Genomic DNA, 18,037 nt, shown 5'->3' with positions numbered 1-18,037 from the left:
GCATGTGTGTGTGTGTAGGAGCCAAAGAGTAATGTTAGTTGTCTTCTCAGTTGTTTCTCCACCACGTTCTTTTAAGACACAGATTCTTCTTTCATAGTAGAGCTCACCAACGTGACTAGACGGGCTGACAGTGAGCCCCATGGGTCTGTCTGTCTCTGCTTCCCTGATGCTGGCATAACAGTTGGACATGGTAGCTTTTATGTGAGGGCTAGGGATCTGAACTCAAGGCCTCATGCTTGCATGGCAAACATTTTACCTACTGAACCATCTCTCCACCTCGTTGCCTCTGTCCTTTGCTTCTCTTGACGTCTCTGAAGTTTGAGGTTAAATTGCGTCATTTCAAATCTGGCTCCTCCACTGAATTAGAGGCTAAAGCAACTATTTTCCATGACACACAGAAGGCCTGTAAAGATGTAATTGTGTTTGTTTCTGGGGATAGCTGTGAGAAATGAGCTCTGTGAAGTTCTAGAAGTATGATGCGTGTTAAGTGCTTAATAAATTTTAGCTATCGTCATTATAAGCACAGAGAAAGGGGGTGTCATATACACACACACACAATTTTAATATGCAAGCTACAGTCTGGGTATTTTGAAAGGGGGATTCCTGTAGTCCAAGCTGGCCTCTGGCTCAGTGCGAAACCCAGAATGAGCTTGAACTCCTGGTCCTGCTTCCACCTCCAGAGTGCTGGGATTACAGGCGTGTACCACCACACTTGGTGCAACCTAAAATCTGACCGGAGTGCATTACTGAGCAGGTGAAACCAGCAAAGGGCTTTTGCTCATCCCCACAAGTCCTGGCAGCTTGTCGAGGGGCCAAAGAGTGTAGCTGGTCTGTGCTGGAGGCCTGGTGCTTCTTGCTAGAGGTGTGATGTTGAGCAAGCTGATGTGTGCACAGTTAGCTTCCTTCTTCTCTCTCTTTTCCTCTCTTCCTAACTTTTAAAAAATGATCTCACTGAGCACCTACCTCTGGCTACCCTCCATTGGGCAGTCTCATGTTGTGTGTGTAGCATAGGCCTTGAGGATTCAACAGTTACTGACTGTGGAGGCTCAGAGTAGGGTGACACCAGGGCAGGCATCTAGTATACATTTGGATGTCTTTTCACATCACAGTAGGACTTAGGCTTTCCCAGAAAGACTCTGGTGGGTTCTTAGGAGGAAGCGCCTGAGCAGGACAAGGGGCAAGATTGTTCAAGGTTACTCATTCTGCTTCTGCAGTGGAAAGTGAAGCAGGACTATTTTTTTCCTCTGTAAATTTCTGATACTATCAGCAGACTAGTCATCCAAGAAATTAAAACTCAGAAAGCAGGGGCTACCAAGTAGACTCAATTAAGATCTCTCCTTGATCTTGAACCATCCTCAGCCCTTCACAGAGCACATTTGACTGACAGGATTCTTTTGTCTTGGACAACACTTCCCGGCTGTGCTCTGCAGAGTGAAGCTGTTAAAAGTGTTCCATGCACAGAAATTAAATTGTTGAATGTTCCTTTTTAGAAGACTACCTCTGAGGTCTTAATATACTAATGCATACTGTATGCAGGATCTCTCTCTCTCTCTCTCTCTCTCTCTCTCTCTCTCTCTCTCTGTCTCTCCTCCTCCCTCCCTCCCTCCCTTCCTCCCTCCTCAATATTTCTCCCTCTCTTCCTCCCTCTCTTCCAGCTCTCTTATAATCTAGGCTGAGCTGCAACTTGCCATGTATATAAGGATGAAATTCTATGCCCACCTTCCTGGTTCTAGGATTACAGAGGCGCACCAACACACTGGGTTTGTTCAGTGCTAGGGATTGAACCCAGGCTTCACATATGCTAGACAAGCACTGCACCAACTGTGTTACATCAGCAGCTGGATTCACGATTTCTGAGAATCATTTATGTATCTTATTCCAGTAACAGTGGCAAAATCTTGCAGTATGACCCTTTCTCAGAAACAGATATCTAAGAGAGCTCTCTAGACTTCCTTGGTGAAAGGGTGTGAAATACTGTTTCGGGTGGCCCAAGTGCAATCCCCAGGAGGAAATGTTGAGTGAGGAGCTGGTCTGGGTTCCTGCTAGGACAGAAGACTACTCGCTCATGTTGAGAATAAACAGAGAACTCTTTGTGCAGCGGCTGTGTACCATGCCTGGCATGGCTCCCTTTGACTGAGCTGGACACGATAACACAGGCAGACCCAGTTGGTTCTTGGGGACAACAACATGTTTGCTTTGATAGCTTTCATTTTCTGTTCTTCACAATTCCCCTCATTCCCTACATCTGTCCGAATGGATGCATCGGGTGAGAATACTTCTTTTTCCCAAGAAGTTCTACAACTGCCTCTCCTGAACTTGCAAAGCAAAGAAAATGGAAATTGGGAAAGACTGGGCAACAGTAAATAGAATAATGTAATTTTTTGACTATTTCTGTTTCCATTAGTCTGTGAGAGCTTGGGAAAGGTCTCAACCATTTCTTTAAGACCTTAAGGTGATTTTCTGTGTAATGGGAATAACACAGCAGCTGTTTCACAGCTTGGCCATGGGGCAAGGCTCCTCTAGCAAAGTCTCTCAACAGGGTGGGCATGTTGCATGTGCCTAACTAGTACCAACTATACTCGTTACATACAGTTTCATAGTTGTGTGTATGTGGAATAAAGGGGAGAGGAGTGGAGGGACAGAAGAGGGAAGGGAGAAAAGGAGGGGCAGAGACATATAGAGAATATATTACACACAGAGTATACAAGAAATTGTCTTCTTAAAGAAACATTAGACCAAAGAAAAATCCATGCATTTCCTATTAAACAACATCTTTTACCTGAAGAGAGAACTTATGAGTCAGACATGGTAGCAAATGTCTTTAATCTCAGCTCTTGGGAGGCAGAGGCAGGTGGTCTACAGAGTGAATTCCAGCATAGCCAGGGCTTCAAAGAGAAGCCCTGTCTCAAGAAAAATAAAAGACATAACTTATCAATGGAGTTCTGGGCAAAGTCCTAGAAGAATCTGCACTACAGGTTCTGTGTTCATTAATGATCTAGTTTCAGTTTGAGTCTGTGGAGAACTTAATCCCATAGTTGTACTTTGTATCAGATGAGGCTAGCATACTAAATGGTGCTATAGGATATTGTATGGGCTTTGATATTAAAGAAAGAGGCCTAAAAAGTTTTAATACTGAAGAAAGTGGATCAGATCACCTTCAAGGAGTGTGTGTGTGTGTGTGTGTGCGTGTGTGCGCGTGTCTGTGTCTCTGTGTGGCATGGTATGTGTGTGCATGAATGTGTGTGTGTGTGTGTGTGTGTGTGTGTGTGTGTGTGTGTGTGTGTGTGTGTAAAGGCTTGAAGTTCACATTGGGTATCTTCTTTAGTCTCTATTTTGAGGTAAAGTCTCTCTCTCTCTTTTTTAATCCTAGACTTTTTTTTAAAATTTAAATTATTTTATTTATTTACATTCCAGTTGTTGACCACCCTCAGTCCCCTTCCACAGTTCCCCATCCCATTCCTCCTCTCCCTTGCTCTCCCCACACCAAGCCTTCTCCGTCCCTGGAACCTCAAGTCTCTCAAGGGTTAAGTGCATCTTCTCCCACTGAGGCCAGACCAGGTAGACCTTGGCTACATCTGTACCAGGGCCTCAGACCAGCCTGTGTATGCTTCTGGTTGTTAAAGAGGACTCACCTCATGGGATCCATCTCATGAGGCAAGATCTCTTGATGAACCTACAGCACCCTGATTTCTGCTAGTGTAGAAGTGGGGATCACTCGTTTTTTGCCTCTAGAGTGCTAGGACTGACTTTTATGTGGGTTTAGGGGATCCACAGCAAGTGCCTTATCTACTGAGCCATCTCCCCAGTCTCCTTAAGGGAGTTTTGATCAGGCTTCTGACTCACTTAGATGAAACCTTCTGGCCAGAGTTCTACCTCAGGAGCCACAGAACCCTTTTCTCTCTTTTCTTTTTGCTTTCTTCCTCCTTTGTGCTCCTTTTCCCATCAAAACAGGGATGGGCGAACATGAACACGCTCTTGTTTGGTTCAACTGCTTTGTCTGTAATAATGCTCAGATCATTATCTTACCTCATTATTCATGCTATGGTTACATGAGCTTTGGAATTGGGGAAGATACGAATGCCTTGATTTACTTTGATGATGACTGTTTTATGAGACAAAGATGTATTATGTACCCCTGGCTAGCCTAGTCACTATGTAGACCAGGGTAGCCTCAAAGCCACAAAGATGTACCCGCCTCTGCCTCCCAAGTACTTAGATGAAAGGCATACACCACCACACCATATATATATATGTATATATATATGTATATATACCTATATATATGTATATATGTATGTATATATATATATATGTATGTATATTCTTGGCTGACTTCTTAGAGTCTCCTTAAACTTCATTATTATTCAGAAGCACAACATTTTGCAGCAATTGTGAAGGAAAGCCAGAATAAGCATGTGTTAGACTGTCCCATGAAGGAACTGGGATGATTTACCAAGGGAAACCAACACGGACAATAAACTCAAAAAGTTTTCTTATTTGGGGCCAGGGATGTAGCTCCGATGGCAGATTGCTTGACTAGCAGGTATGAAGCCCTGGGTCTGATGATCTCCGGCACACCTAAAACGGAAAATATCTGTAATGCTGAGGAGGTAAAGGCTGGAAGATGAGGAGTCTGAGTCATCCTTAGCTTCATAATGAGTTGGAGACTCGTCTCAAAGTTCTTTTCTTACTTAGAATGTCATATCTAAGATTTGCTCTTAAAAATATAATGCTGTGGGTTAAGCACCATTGCAAACATTCCACACATGTCTGGTAAGCTTCACTGGGGCATCACTAAAGCTGAAAGCTATCAGCTACAACTCAGGCCCCAGTGGAGTTAGAATGTTATAATTCTTCCTGGGAAGATGGGATGTGGTGGTTAGAGTGCGAGAGTCCACAGGAAGTGACAAGGCCAGGGCTGACCGTGAGAGTAACAGTGTCTGTAGAGTAGAGGGCAAGGTCATTGGAAAACAAGGATCTGATCTGCCAGGGCTTCACAGAGATTCTTTCTATGGATATAAAAATTATCAACACGTGTGTCATGAGCCATTGCTAGGAGAGTGACCATGAGCCAGGAGTGAAAGCTTAGAGGAAAGATGGGGCTGACCCTGGAGTCAGCAGTGACCACAGAAAGAAGAGACCATGAACAGAATGGCCTGACGATGTTGTGTCCCTTCTGAGGGAAAGATTGTGTTCTGGCAGGGACGTGAATAACAAGGAAAACAAACATTCTGACTTCCAGCCCAGCAGTTCGAGGAACACTGGAGAGCAACCAATACTGTTCGGAGGGTTTGTGGGGGAACAAGGAACAGCCAGCATTCCAATCAGGACTGTCATTCTCCAGGTCATTCCAAGACCCAAGGTTTTCCCCAGGACCCTGCCAGAGCTCCAGGAGATAACACTACTTTCATATAAATCCTGCAGTATTGTTTACCTTCTTTACTGCAATAATTTTCCAAATGTGCAATATTCTGGAGGCAATGTGTAAGTGTCAATACAAAAGGCTGAATACAAAGCTGGGTGGTGGTGGAGCAGTCTGTAATCCCAGCACTCAGGAGGCAGAGGCAGGTGGATCTCTGAGCTCCAGGCTAGCCTGGTCTATAGGGTGAGGTCCAGGGCAGCTAAGGCTAGGCTGAATGCAGAAATAGCAGAATCCTACTGTCCTCTATTAAACTGGATAGAAAAGAGTCTCTTAGAGATGCAAGTTTCTCCCTCCCAGTATGTTATCATTCTGAACAATCTTTTTTTTTTTCATTCTGAACAATCTTATCTTTCATAAAATACATGGTGATCAACTTATATTAAACTTTTCTTTTTAACTTGTAATTTTGGACACAGAAAGTATGGACAGATAAATAGGCACATAAAGCTCTTTAGGATCCTGAATCACTTTTTAAAAAAATGATTTATTTATTTTACTTATTGAGTGCACTCTAGCTGTCTTCAGACACACCAAAAGAGGGCATCAAACCCCATTACAGATGGTTGTGAGCCACCATGTGGTTGCTGGGAATTGAACTCAGGACCTCTCGAAGAGCATTCAGTGCTCTTAACCACTGAGCCATCTCTCCAGCCCACTTCTTAAAATGATTAAAAGTGTCCTGAGATCAAAATATTAGATGGTCCTAAGTTTAGGCATAAAGGCTGATAAGAAACTGGAGTTTCTAGAACTTTGCTGGTGATGAACCATTGGACCCAGAGAACAGGGCAGAAGGCTCTTGAGAACATGGCAGGGCTGGGGAATGGGTCAGAAAAGGGGAAAGAACCAACAAGTTGGTGGTATCGTTCAAGGGATCAGGAGACCCTGACTTGGCTTTATTGCTTGTGCAATAAGGGAGAAAGGGAGAAAGTCCATAAGTGGTCAAGAGTTGCAAGGGTGGCCATGGGACAAGGGACACATGACATGGTAGATAGATTTTGCTGGGGGCTGGTGGGATCAACCAAGAGAGGTCAATTATTTTAAACCATGTGCGGTCTCAAGTTTCTGTTTTTGATGTGGTTGGTTGGTTGGTTGGTTGGTTGGTTGGTTGGTTGGTTGGTTTGTGACAAGACTATAGTACAGGCTGGCCTGAAACTTAATATCCTGCTATTGCTGTCTCAACTTCCCTGGGGTTAAGAACATGTACTACCACACCTGACACCTTGATTTTTTAAATTGTATTTATTTATTCTCTTTCTCTCTCCCTCTCCCCCTCCCTCTCTCTCTGTGAGTGTGTGTATGTGTATGTGTATGTGTATGTGTATGTGTATGTGTATGTGTATGTGTATGTGTATGTCTGTCTTTGTCTTTCCAACTCTGTGTCTATGTGTCTTCTCTCTCTCTGACTCTCTCTCTCTCTCTCTCTCTCTCTCTCTCTCTCTCTCTCTGTATGTCTGTCCGTCTCTGTCTTTTTGACTCACTTTCTCTGTGTCTCTCTGTATCTCTCTGTCTCTGTCTCTCTGTCTGTGTGCGTGCATGTGAAGGTCAGAGAGTACTTCTCAAGTATTGATCTTTGCTTATACTATGTGGGTCCCAGGGATCCAACTCGGGTCATCAGGCTTGGAGGCAAAGAAGGGCCCTAAACCACTGAGCCATCTCACCAGCTCCACAAACAGAATTTGAGTCTTAATTCTTTAAGACTAAAATTTTTAAAATATGTATATGTGTGTGTGGGGTGGATGTTATCTGTGTATATACATTATTTGTGTGTGTTAATGAAGGCATAAACATGCTATGGCACACATGTGGAGGTTAGAAGACAACCTTGGATCTCAGTCTCACTTTCCACATTGTTTGAGACCAAGGCTTCGTCCTCTTTTTCACTGCCGAGTTCAATCAGGGTAGCTGGTCTGAGAGCTGGGGATTCTTTATCTTTTATCTGTGCCCAAGAATACTGTGATCACAGATGCTCGTGCTTGGCCTCCAGCTTTTATGTAGTGTTGGGGATTCAGACTAGGGCAAACATTTTACTACACTGAGCCTTCTTCCCATTCTCTAGCTTCCATTAATTTATTATTATTATTGTCATTTTATTATTAAAGATGTGCTAATTTTATTTTGTGTGTTTGATTATTTTGCCTGCACATGTTTGTGCACAATACCTGGTATCTGCAGAGGTCAGAAGGAGGTGTTGATCACATGGTACTTCGAGTTCCTGATAGTTGTGTGCCATCGTGGGGATGGTGAAAATTGAACCTGGGTCTCTAGCAAAACCAAGTGCTGAGCCATTTCTCCAGAACGGCTAACTTGCATTCTTAAAAGTCAGCCTGGTTGTCATATCTCATCTTCTCTTGTGTTAGTGTCTAAATGCCATTTCCAACCCCCCTAAAACAAGTTATGGGACTATCCACCTTTATACTGGAGTCAGAAGCATGGTTGTTTTTGGCAAAGGCGCCTCTAAATACCTTCTGTGATAGTTGAGGAAGATTCTTTCCAGATGAACTTTAGTATTTATTTGGAATGTTCCCCATTGGCCCATTCTTAATGGATAGTTGTGTGCTGACTTGTACTGTACCCCAGCATTTCCACTGTCTATGAGCACTTGCCTTTCCTCATATACTCAACACACCAGACAGTCCTGCATCATTAATGCTATAATAGACTCCAGGTCAGCAGTGTTTGATTCTAAGCATCCCCATTGATTTCTTCCTAGGTTTACCTTAGCCACATCCTGAGAGACACTATTGATGACCTCTGCTCTTCTTCTAGCTTATCTTGTCACATGGTGAGATCTTTCTGGGAACTGAACTCAATCCTGCAGAAGAGGAGTAAGCACCCTTACCTGCTGGATCTTATCTCTACCCAGTTGAGAATTTCCTTTTTTAAAAAAAATAAAGAAAAAAGTACTGCTTGGCATGGTGGCATATGCCTTTAATCCAGCATTCAGGAGGCTAAGGCTGGGGGATTTCAGTGAGTTTGAGGTCAGCCCGGTCTATATATCAAGTTCCAGGATGGCTAGGGCTATATTGACCTTGTCTTTAATAAATAAGATTTATAATTTTGATTTTATGTACACACACACACACACACACACACACACACACACACACACACACACACACATGCTTGTTAGTAACTGATGCCCAGAAAGGTCAAAAGAGGGCATCCTGGAACTGGAAGTACAGATGCTTGTGTGTCAAAAGGGTGCTGGGAACTGAATCCAGGTCGTCTATAAGAGCAGCCAGTGTTCTTCACAGTCAAGCCATGTCTTAGTTAAGGTTTCTGTTGTTGGGAGAGACACCGTGAACTTATAAAAGAAAGCATTTGATCGGAGCTGGTTTATAGTTTCAGATGTCCACTATCATCATAATCACAAACATGGCAGTTGATAGCCAGACATGGTGCTGGAGAAGGAGCTAAGAGTTCTACACCCTGATACACATGTAGCAGAAAAAGACTGAAGCAGACTTACTCCAGCAAAACCACACCTTTTAATAGTGCCACCCCCTATGAACCTCTGGAAGCCATTTTTATTCAAACTATCACAAGCTGTGTCTCCAGTCCCCGTGAGATAGTGAGATTTTTTTTAAAAAGATTTATTTATTTTATTTATATGAGTACACTGTAGCTGTTTTCAGACACCAGAAGAGGACATAGGATCCCATTACAGATGGCTGTGAGCCACCATGTGGTTGCTGGGAATTGAACTCAGGACCTCTGGAAGAGCAGTCAGTGCTTTTACGTGCTGAGCCATCTCTCCAGCCCCAGTGAGATCTTTCTAATGCAGGATGAGAGAACACGTATGTTGTGTTATCTCAGGAAAAGCCTTGTCAGATTAACACATGGACAGACATTGCTTGGCCTATAGCTCTCTACCTGTGTCAGTCGGCTTTGAGACACCATAGTATACACCCAGGACAATCAGTTTATGATGTTAGGGCTGCTTTGGCTCCTGGTTTTGTTGGTCAGTCTGGTTGTGTGAAGAGAGATAAAAGTGACAAATGTTCTCTTCAAGGGCACATTCTCTGTGGCCCATCACCCTCTACCTTACCCATTCTCTTTATAGCACCACACTGAGATTCAAGATTTTACCAACTAATCCTTTGCAAGACACTCAGGGCCCAAACTACAGCATTACTGGTCATAAAACCATTCTGTGATTTCCAGTGTTGACTGGTGACCAATAGGTCCTATGTGATGTGACTTTGATTTTGTTCCAGCAGCTACTCTTTCTCTTCTCCACGTATTTGTTATGTTTCAGACATGTGTATGTTCTTGCATGTCTCTCAACTTCCCAATTTTCTCCTGACTCAGGGCATCTATGCTCTGCAGCTCTTCACATTTGTCTCACTCCAGGTATCTGAGAGGTCATCCCAGCAAATGAAGCACTTTCTCTTGCCTTGTTACTAGTGCCCTGTTCTCTCCTTTTCACAAAGCGCACCAGCAGCTAAACTTCACAGTCTGAATATGTAATATCTCCCACAGTTTAATGTATTTGTACATTTGATCTCCCAACTGGTGGTCCTACCTTGGGAAGTTGCAGAACTGTTGAGGAGAAAAACATGGCTAGTCAAAGTGGCTTCCTCTAGGAAAGACTTTAAGGATTCAGCTCAGCCTTGCCTCTAGAGCAGCTCTCTGCCTCCTGATCAACCAATGTGTGAGAAGCCTCTGCTGCTCCAGCCAGCACACCTCACCTCTCCCCATGAGGGTCTGATATCCCTGAAACAGCAAGCCAAAATAAATCCTTTCTCCCTCCAGTTGTTGTGCTGTCTACCACAGCTAGGAGAAAACGTAACTAATAGAAAAGTGATGCCCTTATTGTATGTTTGCTTGTCTCCTGCTGCTGGAGGGTAAGGACTATGGCTTTTTGTTCATATGTGCACCTACTTAATGCAAATTAATAACCAGACAATGTGTTGGCCAACCAACAGTGTTGAGACTGTGCAAAGGGATAACTGAAATCTTTGACCAAGGAACTGATCATGTTGGATCTCCAACCTGCTCTCCATCTGTAATATCTACTTTTTCAAAGTATTCCCAGGTTTAATTAATTACCAGGTGCCTTAGATGGGAACATGAGCTCTCCTCAATACCAAAAGGGAAAAAAAAAGAAGTTAAAAACCAATGAAGAAATTCTCTGTTGCTATTAAGAAAAGGATTAGAAGGGGATTTTTGTTGTTTGTATCATCTAAGCTCTCCCTGCTTCTCCCCCAAACACACTTCAAGATACGGAGTTTTCTGTTGGCTGTTGGCAGGATGAAATAGAGTCTATGTGCTAAACCTTCCCTCTGTACCAAAGGTCGATGCTTTTATACCTTGCAATCGAGTCAGACGCACATTTCTCAAATGGCCCGGCTTTTATGGCCTGTGAGTGCTGACGATGTCTACATGCTTACACTAGCTCTATAGCCAGGTTGGTACTTATCATGAATAACCACATTAACTTACTTTATGACTGGAGCTTTGCAGCTTGAAAATGATGTTCCAGCGTGCACGCGGCTCAGAGACCTACCTGTGTTCTTATAACCTCTGTGCCAAAGGATCCAGGAATTTTAGAGTCTCCTTCCTCTCTATAAAAAGAAAATGGAGGGAGGCTGGGGAGCGTAGTCTATAAAGCACTTGTCTGAGGGATCAGAGTGCGTGTAAAAAGCTGGATTCGGGCAGTCTGTGCCTGAAATGTCAGTACTGTGATACAAGGGACAGGAAGATCCATCTCTAATGCTCACTGCCAGTCACCCCAGTTGAAGGGCTGAGCTGAAGGGTTCAGTGAAGGGGGTTTGACTGAAAGTGGGCTCCATAGGCCTATAGGGAATGTCACTTAGAGTTGACCCATAGGTCAGCTCTCAGCTACCTCTGTAGCACCATGTCTTCCCACCATGACGATACGGATTGAATCTGTGAACTGGAAACCAGCCCCAGGTCAATGTTTTCCTTTTTTTTTTTTAGTTGAGAATAGAGTTTATTATTCAGGGAATGGGGAGGGGAGTTAAGAGGGTAGTAGAGGCAGAGAGAGAGAGAGAGAGAGAGAGAGAGAGAGAGAGAGAGAGAGAGAGAGAGAGGCTGGCCATGAGCATGTGGAGAGAAGGGGGGAAGGGAATGGGGAAAGAGAGGACAAAGGGGGAAGAGGGTAAGTGCAAGAGAGCAAGAGAGGAGCACAAGGGAGCAAGAGGGCCAATGTTTTCCTTGATAAGAGTTGCCATGGTCATGGGGTCCCTTCATAGCAATAAAACCCTAGCTGAGACAGTGAGAGACCCCATCTCAAAAAATAGGGTGGGGAGCCATTAAATAAGGTGCCCAACATTGGCCTCTGGCCTCCACACCCATGTGCATACATGTGCGAGGCTCCTTCCCTCACATGCAAACACACAAACACATACACAAAGGAGGCAAGACACGATTTGGGGAAGGGCGCTATGCCTTTGTCACTGGAATATCTGCCTGATGGGTACGAGATATCAAGGACGCTGCTGTATGGAAGGTGGTGCAAGTTGAAGAGCAGACCTATATCACCTAAACTGGAGACACCATGTCACTCCTGTTGGATTCCAAGTTCACAAGGCATTGGGTAGTTTAGTTCTGTCAGCTGGAGTGGTTCTTGCTTGGCTCAGAAATGAAAGCAGTTAATAAAAGAAGAGGAAGGGCCTGCATTAACTTCATAGAGGCCCTGCTCTGTTCTTTCTCTCTTGTGGATGGTGTTGGACCACTCAACTGACTAGTCTGATTGGGGCTCTTCTAGGGTGGGAATGACAGATTGGGTTGGGTGGCAGGGGTTGCCACGAGAGTGAGGGAGGAGCAGAACAGCAGGCCTCTGGACCTGAAGGTAGTTTGGGTACATAGGGGCCGCCCTGTAAAGACCTTTGCTTCTCTATGCCCTCCCCGCCCACTTGTCAGTCTCCTCTGTAGCAGCCTTTACCTTAGTAATGCTCAGATGATGTCACGCCAAGTAAAATGTTGTCTGAAAACAGTGAGCTCTCTTGCTGGGAAGAAATATTTGAAGCCCATGATACTCTGTTGCATAATAGCTGTGTGCTCAGAGCTCTGGCCCCTCCTAGCACAGGCAGGCATCCCTTTCAAGCTGCAGTGAGAGGTGGGGGTGGGAGTGGGAGTGGGGGAAGGAGTATTGGTAAAACAGGCCAGGAACCAGAGAAGCAGGGAGTGGCTGGGACGTGGCAAACTGAAAACTGCGTGTCCTCTCCAAGGACATGCAGCATTGCAGAGCCGGGCATGTGGTCCTTCAGGCCTACAGTAAGGCTCATACCACTGCTCCAGGGTCCTCCATGCCAGGCTGGGAGTCTCTGTTTTCAACATGAAGTTTTCTGATTCAAGAACATGGAACAGCATGAAGGGCAAAGAATATGCATCTAAGTAGTCCAGCTGCAGACAAGTGCTTTTACTTTCTCCTCCTCATGCCCTTCCGCCTTCTGCTTCCTCTCTGTCTATTTCTCTCTCTACTCCTAGTCCTGAAAATGGAACGTGATTTACTCAATACATTTTGGGACAGAGCGTGCCAAAGGACAAATCTACGGCTTGACTTGGCAAGTCAGGTTTCCCACTCTCAGTCATAAAAGGGCTGCCTAAGAGTTACCCGTTTTTCTGAAGCCTGGTTTGGGCCAAGTTCCATTTCAGAGACTGGACACTGCGAGGTCTACAGGAGCATGCAAAGAACTAGGAAGCATTCTCCGCCCCGGGAGTGAATGTTTAAATGGCATGACCCGTGTTGAATGCTTCTGGACAGGATCGATTCTTGGGAAGAAGAAACAGTGCTCACTGGACAGTTTTGTTTGCTTTTGAATTTGCAAAGTGACAAGCCTGTGAGACTAGCGTTTGAGAAGTCCTGACTTACACCAAAACACTGCTTCTGGTTTGAAGAAGATTCTGTTTACAACACTAAACTGGGTGTGGTGGTGATAACCTAGAATTCCAGAACTCAGGAGGTAGAGGAAGGGGAATCTGGAGTCCAATGTCATCCTGGGCTATTGGATTCCAGCCTGGACTTTTAGAGCCGTATCTCAACAGGCAAGCAAGCAAACAAACAAACAAAATTAAATCAGCAAAATTTGAAGTTAAAGCCTCTTTAAAGTTTGCTCCCAATGTTTGGATACTTCCCCTTGCCCCCTCCCTTTCTCCTTCTCCAAGATACTTCCTAGAGAAGTACTTCTTCCACAGGGAAGAACCACTCCTCTCTTCCTTGGACAAGTTGAGTAGTTAATTTCTCTCTTATTACACAGTGCCCTGCTCACCATAGGCAGACAGCATAGAATGAATTTAGTTATTGAATGTATTCTTAAAGTCTATACCGTTGACGTACTATGTGCCTGGCAGAACCATAGTAACTTGGACAAAATCAGTGATTTCACAAAAGGATTGGCTTTTAGATGGCTCTATGTGTAGGTAGATGCGAGGGGAGAGAGTAAATCTAGAAAAATTAATTTATGTAACATGTAATAGTATCACAAGGTAATGGGGGGCTAAAGGGAAAAGGAGTGTAGTGAAGGGTGACTGGAGGAAGGAATGAACTGCAATTTTATTTTATTTTCAGACAGAATTTCCTTGCACAGCCAAGGCTGACCTGGAACTTCGGATTCTCTGATACTGCATTCAGGTGCTGTGCTTACAGGCAGACAGAATAAAGTAGGTCTCCTTGAACAAAGAACTGTAGGGGAGGAGCCCTAGCAAGGGAGATGCCTGGGCTTAAGGCTATCCTTCCCCTACTGCAGGGATATCAGCAATGACAGTATTCTGTCTTTGTGAGTTCCTGTGAGATTCTGTGTGCTTCCTCAATATGAATGCCTTAAGTCTTTATTAATGACCCCAGATAACTATTGTATTTACTCACTACAAGTGAGTAAACTGAGGCTTAGCAAATCTTCAGGAATTGGATACCCTGAGGTTAGGAAGGGGGCGCTGTATATACCCTGCCTTGTAGGACTTTTGGGCTTCTTTCTCTTTCTCCTCCTTTTCTTTCTCTTCCTCCTGAGATCTCTCTATGTAGCCTCAGCAGTCCTGAAATTTGAATGTAGAGAGCAGGCTGACCTTGAACTTGCAGCAGTCCACCTCCCTCAGTGCTGGACTCAAAGACCTGTGCCACCACGTTGGCTAGGCCAGCTTTCACTTCCTGATCACTGCTGGCACCCCCAAGCTTTCTGTGCCCCCAAGCTGTACTGTGCCCCCTCCCCAGCTATAGAAGGGATTCTTAGGGTGAGGTTTCAGGGCTTTCTGCAATCCTGGGTATCCTTTTGAGAATCCTTTAGATTTCTCTATTATCCCTGGACAGCTGAGGGGCTCAGAAGCTCATCTACACCCCACACTCACACTTTAACACCAAAGTGTCATAGAGTTACACTGACAAAACCAAACTTAGTTATAACCAGAAAAGGGTAATATACCTTTTCCTTCATCAAATGTCACTGTGGTTTCAAAGTTTACATGTTGACATGAGGTGGGACAGTACTTTAAAAGTAGTTCCTGTTCAGCCATGGGGTAAAATTAGGCAAGCAGGGAGTCCTGCAAACAGCTGCATAAAACGAAAGTTTGTTTTGTTGTTGTTGTTGTTGTTGTTGAGTTTTGTTTGCTTGTTTGTTTGTTTGTTTTGAGACTGGGTCTCATAGAACCTAGGATGAAATTGAACTCATTGTGTAGAGCATGACGCCCTAAACTCTTGGTCTTCCTGCTTCTACCTCCAAAGTGCTACAGTGATTCTAAACCTTCCTAAGGCTGCGACCCTTTAATACAGATCTTCATGTTGTGATGACTCCCAACCATAAAATTATTTTGTCACTACTTCTTAACTGTAATTCTGATACTGTTATGTATTGTTTATCAATCTAATAAACAAGATATCTAATATGTGACCCCCACAGGGTCTCGACCCACAGGTTAAAATCCGCTGTGCTAGGACCGTGATTGCTCCACCAACCAGCTCAAATTCTTAGCACCTACAAATTTCCAAAACAATTTTACAGTTTTTGTAACATTTCGAATTGGTTGGTTTTCTGTGGTTTCAGTTCTGAAGATATGTTGTGTTCGTGAAAACTTCGCTCGGAAATTGAACCCCGGATCCTTAAATTCATTTCGCTACGCTAATGAAGACGCAAACAAGTGTGGAATCGGTTTGAGGACCTATCTTTAAAACGCATTCGCGCGTGCGCGCCCCCAAGCAGCAACAAAAAACTCTCCCAGCCTCAGAAATGTGCTGCAGAACTCCAGTCCTTTTTTATCTGGTCGCACGTACACCTCTGGACTCCAGGAGGAGGGTTTAGCGGTGGGAGACCAATCTCCTCTTGGCTTAATGAAAGGTAGTGCAGACTTCCCTTGATTTGCAGCATCCTCCCCTGCTTTTTAGGACCACGAGCTTGGATTTCCTGAAATTGTTGAAGTGGATTTAAGCGCAGGTCTTCCGTCTCCTCTTGTTGTTGGAGAGGAGGCGTAGGATGGGGTGAAGCGAAGCGGGGGCGTTGGAGAGAAACCACAGCGATGTGCACCGGACAGGAAAAGTGGGAGGAGGAGGGGGAGGAGGAGAGGAGGCGGCCGTAAGTTGAGAGAGGAGGGAAACAGTCACCAGCCTGAGAGCTACGCTGAAGAGAAACCTGAGCAGGACACGACCCAGCGGAGGGCAGAGGTGGGAGAGGACCTCGGGAGGGCGAGCGAGGCAAGAACAATCCAAAATCGCTGGTTTCTCTCCAGCGAGAAAACTTTCCTTGGGACGACGGAAACTTTTTCCTGCGCGCGCAGAGTCTGGGACAGAGGCGAGCGGCGGGTGTACGCGGCTCCGCTCCTGTGACTCACGCCCGGGACCCCAAGGGGGTGAGTGGGGAAGTCCCTGGAGGGCCTGGAGTCATCCTTCTGCAACTCCTCAGACTCGGAAAATAACTCTCCTGGCGTGATCTGGGGGTGGGAGTGGGAGCACCGGAGACAGCGAGACTGAGGGGAGACTCCGCGTGGTTAAGGAACCTCCGCATCGGATGCTGTAGGCGGGGAGGTAGACTACCAAGAGGTGGGTAAGAGAAAGGGCAGGCCGCCCTGAACGTAATGGGTCACGGTGGGCGAGTAAGCGCTGTGAAAGTTTTTTTTTTTTGGGGGGGGTGGGGGATCCTGCGGAGCGTGGGATCCATAGTAAGTTAAGAGGCAGGAAAAGAATGTGTTGTCCCATTCTCCCACGGCCGGAGGGGTAGAGTCATGGTGATCAGGGGGGTACTCAGCTGAGAAACCACTCTCTCAGCCATCCCTTTCTTTCTTGAAGGGAGGCGTGGGAGCCGAGGCAATAGACAGAGACTAGTTGCCCCGGTGCGCTGGGCAGGCCACTGTAGCCAGGGGATAGCTCGCGGGGGACCTAGCCCCTGGTGGCGAGAAGCTCGGGACAGCTCACTGCGACTGTGCTGCAGGCGTTCACGGTGTCCCCTTTCCGCTTCGACTTTCGCGCCCGAGGGGCATTAGGCCGGGATTTCCTCTGCGCCTCCTGTGCGCACTGCGCGTTTTTGCGCGCAGGGGGCGCAATGGTGCCCGCGCCTCGCGACCAGACTCACGGTTCCCAGGGCTCATGCCCTGGACTGAGACAAGGACCAGGTGTACTTACAAAGGGTCCTGCAGGAATAGATTTTGGGGTGCTCCTCTCGTTGGCAGTAGGGGTTTCCCCGATTTCTACCCGCGCCCTGCTGGGGATCACATGCCACCGCCGCCTCTTCCTCCCCGGTGCCAGAAGCCCGCGTTTTGCTTGTCAGCAGTAAAGTGGAGAGTATTTATAGACGCCACTGCAATCCTGCGGTGTGCAAGGTTTCAATTACTGCGCTGCGTCGCGCCCCACAAGACGAGATGCTTACGCGCAGCGGCTCAGCTACACGTCTGCTGCGGAGACCCGCTTGGAAAAAAGTCTACTTGGGTGGAGTTTTGGAATTCTTGCCCATGCAAATTCAGATAAGGACCACAGCAGTCCGAGATAATCAGATAATCGCACTTCATCCCATCAGTTTCTCCCAACCCCCAAGTCTCTCCCTGCTTCCAGCATGGCATCGATAGCTTTCAATACTGCTCTTTGGACCATTCATTAGAAGTAATATTTCCCCCACAGACTTCAAAATGTCGTTGCTAGTTCTGCTAAGTTGCTTTGGTGGTAGAAGGTGCTGTTACTGAAAACACGAAGCTGCCACGTGAGTCAGGAGAGAAATGATTTTAGCCACATTTTAGAATTAGTCCCTCATGAGATTCCTTATACACCTAAGGAGGGTGAGATGGTCTTCCAGGTGGAACCGGAGCAGAGGAAGCCTCATTCCAATACTGAGCTCCAGAAAGGACCACGGTACTGTGGAGAGTGGTGTCTGTAGCATGTTGCCTTCCGGAGATGAGAAGCAAAGATTAACCACGATACAAAGTTGTCTTCTAGCTCCTCCACTTCCACCCATTGTTCTAGCGTTTTAACCACACTTCTAAGAGCTGGACCTATTACTGTGTAAAAGGAAGTGGGAAGTAGAAATAAGCCTGCTTACAGTAGGTCTAACCTGAGTCTAGCTGGTTTCTGCAGCGTTGAAGCTCATTTCTTTCAGATCTGGAGGGGCGTGGTATGCATTTATTTCAGCGGGCGCGCTCTTAGCGGTATCTTTAATGTTGAAACGTTCAGAAAAAATC

At 45.6% G+C, this 18,037-nt stretch overlaps 1 protein-coding gene across 4 annotated transcripts in view; it reads left to right on the top strand.

Moving 5' to 3' along the window:
* Positions 1-18,037, top strand: part of Prr5l (proline rich 5 like) — a 173,209-nt gene that overhangs the window by 75,860 nt on the left and 79,312 nt on the right. The window contains exon 1 of one of the 4 annotated variants that reach the window (XM_087653269.1): positions 15,614-15,714. The exons of 1 other annotated variant lie outside the window; for it this stretch is intronic. The gene's annotated coding sequence lies outside the window, so the exon portion shown is untranslated. 4 annotated transcript variants of the gene reach the window in all.

Source organism: Rattus norvegicus, chromosome 3, assembly GCF_021556685.1.
Source record: "Rattus norvegicus strain SHRSP/BbbUtx chromosome 3, alternate assembly SHRSP_T2T, whole genome shotgun sequence".
Taxonomy (NCBI): Eukaryota; Metazoa; Chordata; class Mammalia; order Rodentia; family Muridae; genus Rattus; species Rattus norvegicus.
The sequence above is the reverse complement of the archived record's forward strand: the minus strand, read 5'-3'. Positions and strand labels throughout refer to the sequence as shown.